We start from the raw sequence: 11,085 nt of genomic DNA, 5'->3' as shown, positions 1-11,085 counted from the left end.
CCGTGAATTTGCCAAATCCGTTAGTGAAGGGGACCTCAGGGTTTCCAAACAGCCAAGTCCAGATAGAAGGCAACCGTCCAACCGTGAAGGGGAGACACCGCCACAGCCAAGGGCAACCGTCTCCCAGGGCCAGCGCCTGTGGGCAAAAGGGGCTCCTCCGGCCCATATCCAGGTCGGGGAGCGGGTTACCGTTGGGAAACCATCACTACCAACACTTAACTTAGGTGTAGGGAGAGACAGTCATCACTAACCTGCAGGGAGGAACAACCGCAGCCGTCCGAGGGACCCGTCCATCCAGCCACTTGTTTTACCGTGAACTGTGTCATCATCATTGGGCTGAGTGAGTACCTCCGTGCCGTGCGGCACAGCGCTGCCCCTGCGACCCTGCACCTCATCAGGCCCCGCAACCCGCCTGTCATCCATCTCTACCCCATCACCAGGCCCCGGGACAACCAACCCCCCTACCCACGGAGGGGAGAAATAACAACAAAGCTGCTCCCTGTCACAGGCTCCCGGGATCCCCGTCCAGAGCAGCGGTGGTGTCCACACAATCACCACAACCGTGGGTGGCGTCACGGACAATATCCCCAAAACCCAAACCACCCCTTTTCACTCACGGGCGAGTAGCGCCGCTCGAGTCCCCGGGATCCGGCCATCGCTCGAGCCAACGAGCAGCAGCAGCCGTAGAGCAGCGTCAGCCGGACCCGAGCAGTGGGAGAGCGCACCGTCCCCTCCTCCGCCCGCGACACTTCCAGCTTGGGACTGGTGTGGAGGGTAAAGTGGATCAGGATGCGCAGGAGGAGGAGGAGGCTGAGGAGCATGACATTCCGGAGCTGTAGAGTGTGTGTGAAACCCTGACTGAGGTAGGGCCTGCAAAACTTGGTGTGTGAAGGACGTGTTCCGTCCCTCGCTCAGACTGGGTCCCAGCTTGCACAATATTAACCCAGTGTGACGTCAACGAGATGTAGCGGCCTTGCCCACATGCACTTGTCCACGTGTCTGTGGTTAGGTGGACTTTGGCTGAAACAGCGTTGTTCATGGCACGTGTGATGTTTTGTGACACGTGGTTATGCAATGCGGGGACGGCACACCGGGAGAAATAGTGGCGGCTGTGGACCGAGTAACGTGGGACAGCTGCCACCATCAGGTCGCGGAATGCTTCTGTCTCAACCAGCCTAAAAGGCAACATTTCCAGCGCAAGCAGTCGCGAAAAGTTAGCATTTAGAAGTGTGGCATGTGGGGCGTTGGCAGTGTATTTGCACCTGCGTTCAAAGGTTTGCTGAATGGATAACTGAACGCTGCGCTGGGACAAGGACGTGCTTGATGATGGTGTTATTTCTGCGTGGGTAACTGCAGGTGCATGGCCGGAGGAGGCTTGTTCGCAGGCAGCATGGACAGGGGATTGGCTCGCATGCACAACCAGCGAAGACGTAGCAGTGACATCAGCAAGCACTGCTCCTCGACTCTGTTGTACTTCCCACAAAGTCGGGTGCTTGGCTGACATGTGCCTGATCATGCTGGTGGTGGTCAGGCTGCTAGTTTTGGTACCCCTGCTGATGCTGGCATGGCAGGTGTTGCAAATGGCCTTTTTAGAATCATCTGGAGCCAACTTAAAAAACTGCCAGTGTCAGAGTTCCGGGTTTTCCAGTTTTCTTTTGAAAGAGCTTGCCCTTTGTTAACATGGAGTTTTCTGTTCTGTTGCCCTACTTCCTGTCCATCTGTTTAAAAGCCGCCCCTAAAGCTTAGTCCAGTGCCTGAGTATACTGCTTCCTGTGTGCTCCTGCCCTGCTGCTTTTGGTTCCTGATTGTTATTCGGATCCTCTTGGAAAACAACCGACACCGACTCTGGACTTCATCTGGTATCATCTAGCTGTGCCCGGACTCCGTTTGCCGTCTTTGGTCGGCACTTCTGCCCGGTTCCTTCCGTTTAATACCACTCTGGACTCACATCACGTACGGACATTTTTGGACTTACCTATTGCCCTTTTGTGTCCCGGCTGCTGCGCATTTAGGGCTTCTGGGGTGATTGCCAGACAGTCCCTGTATAGGGGTTCGCTCTTGGTGGTCTCCCTGGGGGAGTCCGGTGCGCGGTCCCGGGAATTCCCTTTCGCTCCGTCCCTGGAAGGTATTTCCTGTATTTATGTTCTACTGTGTTTTTGTTCCGTTTATGTACATATTTGCTGGTTGCATATTATAAACGTCTTGCACCAAGAACTCGTCTCTGGTTGTCATTGCCCTAACGCAATCGAAATCCTCAATACATACAATAGTATTACAGCCAGACTCGGGAAGACCTAACATTTGTACAGGCACCTTGTGTCGTGTTGTTCCGGGGAACAGTTGCCTGACGTCTGCCTGGGGCCACCACTCTGCTTCTTACTGCCTGTTGGGATGCTACGCCTCCCTCCCCCTGTGCACTGCTGTCCTCGCTCTGCATATCCTCCTGCCAGGTTGGGTCAGTTACTGGATCATCCACCACGTCGTCTTCCTCTTCCGCACCCTGCTCCTCCTCCTGACTTCCTGACAATTGTGTCTCATCATCGTCCACCCCTTGTTGAGACACGTTGCCAACTTCGTGAGAACGTGGCTGCTCAAATATTTGGGCATCTGTACATACAATCTCGTCATGGCCCACTTCAACAGGAGCTGGCGAGAGGCCAGAATTTGTGAATGGAAACGTGAACGAACAGCTCTTCCGAGTGTCCAAGTGTGGGATCAGTAATGTCCGTGGACGTGTACTCGGCCTGGTGGTAGGAAGGAGGATCAGGTTCTGAAATGTGCGGTGCAGTATCACGGCTACTGACACTTGACCGTGTGGAAGACAGAGTGTTTGTGGTGGTGCCAATCTGACTGGAAGCATTATCCGCTATCCAACTAACAACCTGTTGACACTGGTCTTGGTTCAAGAGCGGTGTACTGCTGCGGTCCCCAAGAATTTGGGACAGGACGTGCGAGCGACTAGATGTGGCCCTTTGTTGTGGCGAAATTAGAGCTTGCACACAACCTCGGTCTCTGCCTGCACCACCATCACGTCCACTTCCTTGTTCGTTGACAACGCCCTTGCGCATTTTGCAATGCTGTGCTGATGTGTATTCACTAGACTTGTGCGTTATATCCAAGTTTTTGCAAAACTCACACAAATGCAGCGGAAAGCTGCCACCAACAGGCACACACGTGCGGTTTTTAAATGCAAGCACGGAGGCACTAAGAACCTAACAGGTCTCTATCCAGGGACAACGTGGAGCCTCCCAATTTTTGGCTGCCCTGCCTAAGGGCTATACTACAATAGACCCACTTCCTTACAATGGGCACTTCAGGTTTACAGGCCCTCATGCACGTCTCTATCGAGGGACAACGTGGAGCCTCCCAATTTTTGGCTGCCCTGCCTAAGGGCTATACTACAATAGACCCACTTCCTTACAATGGGCACTTCAGGTTTACAGGCCATCATGCACGTCTCTATCCAGGGACAACGTGGAGCCTCCCAATTTTTGGCTGCCCTGCCTAAGGGCTATACTACAATAGACCCACTTCCTTACAATGGGCACTTCAGGTTTACAGGCCATCATGCACGTCTCTATCCAGGGACAACGTGGAGCCTCCCAATTTTTGGCTGCCCTGCCTAAGGGCTATACTACAATAGACCCACTTCCTTCCAATGGGCACTTCAGGTTTACAGGCCCTCATGCACGTCTCTATCCAGGGACAACGTGGAGCCTCCCAATTTTTGGCTGCCCTGCCTAAGGGCTATACTACAATAGACCCACTTCCTTACAATGGGCACTTCAGGTTTACAGGCCATCATGCACGTCTCTATCCAGGGACAACGTGGAGCCTCCCAATTTTTGGCTGCCCTGCCTAAGGGCTATACTACAATAGACCCACTTCCTTCCAATGGGCACTTCAGGTTTACAGGCCCTCATGCACGTCTCTATCCAGGGACAACGTGGAGCCTCCCAATTTTTGGCTGCCCTGCCTAAGGGCTATACTACAATAGACCCACTTCCTTACAATGGGCACTTCAGGTTTACAGGCCATCATGCACGTCTCTATCCAGGGACAACGTGGAGCCTCCCAATTTTTGGCTGCCCTGCCTAAGGGCTATACTACAATAGACCCACTTCCTTCCAATGGGCACTTCAGGTTTACAGGCCCTCATGCACGTCTCTATCCAGGGACAACGTGGAGCCTCCCAACTTTTGGCTGCCCTGCCTAAGGGCTATACTACAATAGACCCACTTCCTTACAATGGGCACTTCAGGTTTACAGGCCCTCATGCACGTCTCTATCCAGGGACAACGTGGAGCCTCCCAATTTTTGGCTGCCCTGCCTAAGGGCTATACTACAATAGACCCACTTCCTTACAATGGGCACTTCAGGTTTACAGGCCATCATGCACGTCTCTATCCAGGGACAATGTGGAGCCTCCCAATTTTTGGCTGCCCTGCCTAAGGGCTATACTACAATAGACCCACTTCCTTCCAATGGACACTTCAGGTTTACAGGCCCTCATGCACGTCTCTATCCAGGGACAACGTGGAGCCTCCCAATTTTTGGCTGCCCTGCCTAAGGGCTATACTACAATAGACCCACTTCCTTACAATGGGCACTTCAGGTTTACAGGCCCTCATGCACGTCTGTATGCAGGGGCATTGGTGAACCTCACAATTTTGGACTGCCCTGGCAAAGGAAAATACTACAAAGACTCACTTCCTCAAAATGGGCACATTAGACTCAAGAGGCCTTCATGTACGTCTCTTCTCAGGGACATCGGAGTGCCACACAATGTTTTCACGTAAAATCTTTCATGTATTAATCTCAAAAAGTAACATACACCAGCTCTATCTCACTATTGGGTATGTGCCCTTAACATTTCCGCCATGAAAAATCATTTTGGGGTCATTTTGGAAGGTTTTCTGGTGAGTCCGTAAAAATGGCGTAAAACGCGGACAAAATAGTTCACAGCTGTGACTTTTCAGTGATAAATGCTTCAAGGGGTCTTCCCCATGCTGTTGCCATGTCATTTGAGCACTCTTCTGAGACTTTTGTGACATTTTTAGGGTTTCTCCATGCTGCCGGGGGGTCATTTCACAAAAATACTCGGGTCTCCCATAGGATAACATTGGGCTCGTTGCTCGGGCCGAGTACACGAGTATCTTGGGAGGCTCGGCCCGAGCTTCGAGCACCCGAGCTTTTTAGTACTCGCTCATCACTAATCATAATCAATTATGCCTTACATTTCTGGCAAAATGTGTCAAGCTTGAATTCTTCTTAACAAGGTAATACCATATCCTGATTCTGTTAGGTCCTTTGAGGCAGAGTAGTAGGAGAAGTGACACACGCGTTCAGACCGACAGGCATCTGACACACTACAAAAAACACCACAAACGAAAGGAGAACACTTTAACAATGGTGGACTCTATGTTTAGGGAGAGGGATGAGGGGACACCTCCTGAACTCACCTCAAGTTGTTACCTGAGCTCTCTAGCATCCCTATATGGGGTATTTTAACCAGTTTGCCGAGCCGGATACCTAATCCCTCGCTAGCCCTGCAAACACACCTAGCTAGTGAGATGGCTAGCAGGAGAGACTAGTCCCACTGCTGCACTAATAAACACAGAGGGAAAGGGAAAGACAGATGGAGATACACTGAAGGATACAAACACCAAAATCCACGACTACAGAATAACTCCAAAGTACAGTTTGGATGGGCATAGGACAAATCTCCAGCAGCTCCTTCCACCAGAATGGCAAGAGTAGAATGAATTCTATCAAAAGCACTAATAAACACCGAAGGAAAAAGAAAGACAGACAGGGGGATACACTGAAGGATACAAACACCAAAATCCACGGCTGCAGAATGACTCCAAGTACAGTTTGGATGGGCATAGGACAAATCTCCAGCAGCTCCTTCCACCAGAATGGCCAGAGTAGAATGAATTCTATCAAAAGCTCTAATAAACACAGAAGGAAAAAGAAAGACAGACAGGGGGATACACTGAAGGATATAACATTCTATTATTTCAAACATTTAGTTTTTTAAAAACTAGTTGTTTTTTTATATTTGGCACATAAAAAAGCAATAAAATGTTTCTCTATGTAAAGGTGCACATCCCAAGAAGCTAAGAACAGAAACTTTGCAGCAGATCAGTTTTTAAAAAACTTCATATGGTGTGGTATATATAGATTTGCATAAAAAGAATATTTATGGGTATTTCTAAGGTTAATCTATTTTTGCACAAGGTGGAAGGAATTAAAACATCTCACAATTTAAAAATGTAAAGAATATACAATGTTATAGCCCTAGCAATAAGTACAATTGTCCTGCACAATAAATAGTCGTACAATTCTGTTAGTGCGCATACCAGGCTGCTAGGTAACCGCTGCAATGGCTGTAATTTGCATAGAAAAGAAAAATGATTTTGTGTGATTTTCATACATATCATTCTTCATTTTAATTAATGACCCACAAGGTCCTCGTCTGACGTTCAGGCATTTCAGGGGTACTATAGACTTGGTGATAATACATATGCATCCATAGAGGTACAGAGCAGGGAATGCGTGGCAGGCGTTAAACAGAGCGAGCGCTAAGGATAAAGGTAATTACTGTAAATATAACAGTTTAAGTGCTTAGTGTTTATATGGCAGAAGCTCTTTAATGTGTGTGCAATATTCAGTAAGGAGGTCCTCGCGTGCTGTTTAATTTCCTTGGTGGCTCGTTTTTAGATTTGGCTTTCATTTTTCTTTGTTTGTCTGGTGTCATGAAAGTGAAGCAGCCTTTATTTTGTTTATGCGGCTACCTTGTAAATCAGGGGCGGGTAGCGCAACTGCTGCGGGAAGTATAAAGCAAAGTTATCTCGCAGCGCTGCTCCTTCATGGTGCACTTTAATAGAGTTATAGTATGGTGCGTTAAGACTTCCTAAGGGGCATATCCAGTTAGTTTTAATGGCCTTCAGTAATAATTAAAAATACAGAGACATATATCTCTTAAACTTAGGCTGCAGGATATATTAGCAGACATTTAAACATGTGAGCAGCGTTAATAAATAGTCGAGATATCGCAGAATGGATGAGGAGGGGGGAGTGTAAACAAAGGAATGGATGATATATTTGATACATAATTATAGATGATTTATAATTACATAGCTACATTAGGAGCAGGTGTAAAGGAGGAAGTGTACATGCTAGAATTATTAATATCTCAATATTAGAAACAACCCCCCAGTGCTCTACTCCAGCTACTACATTTGTCAGTGACCTGAATTTATGGATAGTGTTCTCACATTCATCTAGATTCCTGTATGCTTTCGGGCAACAGCGCAATATAGGCTTGTACAGACATTGTGAATTCACATACAATACCGTACCTTACAGACACCAAATCAAAAACACACAGGCAATAACAAATGGAGAAAAAATGAGACTCAAGGTAAACTTTATTTTTTAGAACAACCCTGTATTTTCTATGTGAAAGATGATTACTAGGGCTGAGCGGATCCAGACTGTAAAAGTCCAGATTCGCGCGGTTTCAACGATATTCGGGTGCACTATCCTGATTCAGCAATTAAAGTAAAAATAAACAAAAAAGAAATAAGTGAGAGTTTCATACTTACCGAGACTCGTGTCATGGCGGCACACTGCTTCCAGGTTGCGCATTCACTTCCTGTACTGTGCATATATACACACAGCTTTTTGTGTTTTCCCCGCCCACCGGCCGTCCTCTCGTCTGTGATTGGTTCAAGGCTGACGGGCCCCCAGCCTGTGACAGTCATCGCTCATCGCGGCTCAGTCATAGGCTACTGTTAGGTCCAGGAGGTGGATCCACTGGACCGTGCACCCCACTGGAGGCCTGGATGTACGGTAGCCGGAGTACTAACGGGGCAGGGACAGCATCCCACAGGGAACGGGTAGAACAAAGTCACTGGGGTCACAGAGTTAATTCAGACAATGCAGGATACTGGTACAGGTGCCGGGTAGTAATGACAGGCAGTAGTACAGGACATGGCACAAGGGGACCTGAGCACCTAGCTCACAAGACAAGGCTTCAAGACACGTTGATCAGGCCCCGCCCACATGGAAAGGCCAGTCTTATATATCCAGCACATCCTCATGTCATTTCCTGCTGCAGGTGTGCTGGGCCTACAAGACCAGGAGAGTGGGTGCGGCCCGGTCCTATACAGAGGCATGAGTCTAAGACTCAGGGTCAGACTCATGAGACCAGGAGCAGGACGCAGGAGAGCACGAGCGGGAGCGGCAGCCATGACTGGTGGACATGTGGGCTGGATCAGTGGTTACGGAGCGGTGCAATGACGGGGAAGCCGGATCAGTGGGTACAGAGCGGTGCAGCGACGGTGAGACCGGACGAGTGGGTAAGGAGCACTGCTGGGACACTGGGAGCGTGACAGCTACACTAATAGCTGGCAGTCTTCTCTATGGCTGAAAGCTGTGAAATGTAGCAGAGCTGGATGTGTCGTCATAGGACCTCGTGTGGATTATGCCGGAGATGCAGGGTGCTGGAGGTTAATAAAGAGGTGAAGGAGGGCGCGTTTTGTACTTTATTCTAAATAAAGAATTTTTTTTCTGTGTCTGGGTTTATTTACATTCATTTATAGGTTTGTGATGTAGGTATCTCATAGATTACAATTGATTACTTATTAATACTGGGGATCTGACCATCAGGGTCCCTAATGATCTAGAGAATATGGGGGTGTCCCATCAAAGATCCTGATTACCCCCACATTAAAAACACACAGACCATAACAAATGGGGAAAAAATGAGACTCAAGTTAAAAACTTTATATTTTTTACAACAACCCTTTATGTTCTATCTATGTGAAAGATGATTATTTATTAATACTGGGGATTTGACCACCGGGGCCCCTAATGATTTAGAGAACATGGGGGTGTCTCATCAAAGATCCTGATTACCCGACACTAAAAACGTACAGACCATAAGAAATGGGGAAAAAATGAGACTCAAGTTAAACTTAATATTTTTTACAACAACCCTTTATCTATCTATGTGAAAGATGATTACTGATTAATACTTGGGATCTGAGCTTTGGGCTCCTTAATGATCTAGAAAATATGGGGTGTCCTAACAGAGATTCTTATTACCCCACATCACAAACACACAAACCATAACAAATGGGGAAAAAATGAGACTCAAGTTAAACGGTATTTTTTAGAACAACCCTTTATTTTCTATCTATGTGAAAGATGATTACTTATTAATACTAGGAATTTGACCATCGGGGTCCCTAATGATATAGTGTAACGTCTGCCCTTGACCACAGCCTCAGGATGGCTGTCACGGACAAATTAGGGCTAGCCACCAAGTCGGCAGGATCTCAAGAACCCCAAAACCCTTTAACCCCTGTACAGGGATTTGAAATTACACAAGGTCCTGGAGATCGCGGCCTATCCAAGGCTGAGCAGAGAGAATAAGCCTGGCTCAACCACTATAGGTAGGTGCTATTAGGGAAAAAAATAATAATAAACTATAGAGTAAACCCCAGCACTCAAATGATAGACAATTGAAATAAATTTTGCAATTTTGAAAAATTGTTTTATTTGTTTTGATATTCTGCAAAAAGTGCACCAAAGTGAAAAGCAACACACCTGACGTTTCGGCTACTGAAGCCTTTCTCAAGATTTTGCTTGGAAAATGAAATTTTGTGATATCCTAGAAGAAGGGCCAACTAGTCAGGGGAACTAGCAGCCCTATGAATAGGGACAGGTGTAGTTAGCATAGGGAAAACAAGGTTTATTAGTAGTTTTTCTTCAACATTCATATTAGTGAATAGCGTTATAGAGGGCTGGTTAGGCAGGGAATTTAGGCATACAGATATGAATGCTGCTGAGTTGGAGGGCACAGGGTACCTAACAGGTTCCCCTTAAGTCTTTCTCTATATAAGTTAGAGGTGAATGTACATTTTCCTACACAAATGCAGCTTGGCCTCCTCCTACATATAGTTTAAGCAATTTGAGAAGTGATCATGTGACAATTCATATAAAATTTGCTTCCTTACAGTCACGTGCCGACTAACAACTCCTCTTGATTCTCTCAATGTTCAGTGAAATATTACAGTTCCTGCTTCATTAAGAGAAGCAAGAAGAGACGCTAGTAGGCATATGACCGTAAGAATGAAAATTGCATATGAGGGGTGACATGATGACCGCTGGAATGATTAAGCAGAGCCGAATCTTGAGAGAGTATATTACCTGCTGTTAGAATTTATCAGGTGTCGAGGCTAAATTTTATCATTTTTGCTTGTAATATAAATACAGATGTAGTAACCCTTAATTTGTCAGACAACATAATACTTTATATCAGGGCGGCGCGGTGGCTTAGTGGTTAGCACTGCAGTCTTGCAGCGCTGGGGTCTTGGGTTCAAATCCCACCAAGGACACCATCTGCAAGGAGTTTGTATGTTCTCCCCGTGTTTGCGTGGGTTTCCTCTGGTTTCCTCCCACACTGCAAAGACATACAGTTAGGGACTCTAGATTTTGAGCCCCAATGGGGACAGTATTGCCAATGTATATGTAAAGTGCTGTGGAATTAATAGCCCTATATAAATGAATAAAATTATTATTATTAACATGTATCACACTATTTAACAAGTTATGGATTGTTGCATGTGTACATGACCAGAACCAATAATGCTACAGCAATACAGCACCACAACCACCATCAGTACAGAAATACAAGACCAGAACTACCATTAGGAAAGCAATATATCACCAGAGCATCCAATAGTACAGAAATACAGTACTAAAACTACCATCAATACAAAAAAAATCATCAGAACTACCAAAAAAAGGTGAATGCATCACAAGAAGCATCCACAGTACAGAAATATATTACCAGAACCACCATTAGTGCAGAAATACATTACCAGAACCACCATCAGTACAGGCATCACCAGAGCCACTAAGATTGCAGAAATATATTACTAGAACCATCATCAGTATAAAAATACATTACCAGAAACCAACATAAGTACAAAAATACATCACCAAAACCACCATTACAGAAATACATTACCAGAACCACCATCAGTCCAGCAATCACCAAAGCCACCA

The sequence above is a fragment of the Anomaloglossus baeobatrachus genome, chromosome 4 (genome assembly GCF_048569485.1).
Source record: "Anomaloglossus baeobatrachus isolate aAnoBae1 chromosome 4, aAnoBae1.hap1, whole genome shotgun sequence".
Taxonomy (NCBI): domain Eukaryota; kingdom Metazoa; phylum Chordata; class Amphibia; order Anura; family Aromobatidae; genus Anomaloglossus; species Anomaloglossus baeobatrachus.
This window is presented reverse-complemented; position numbering follows the sequence as displayed.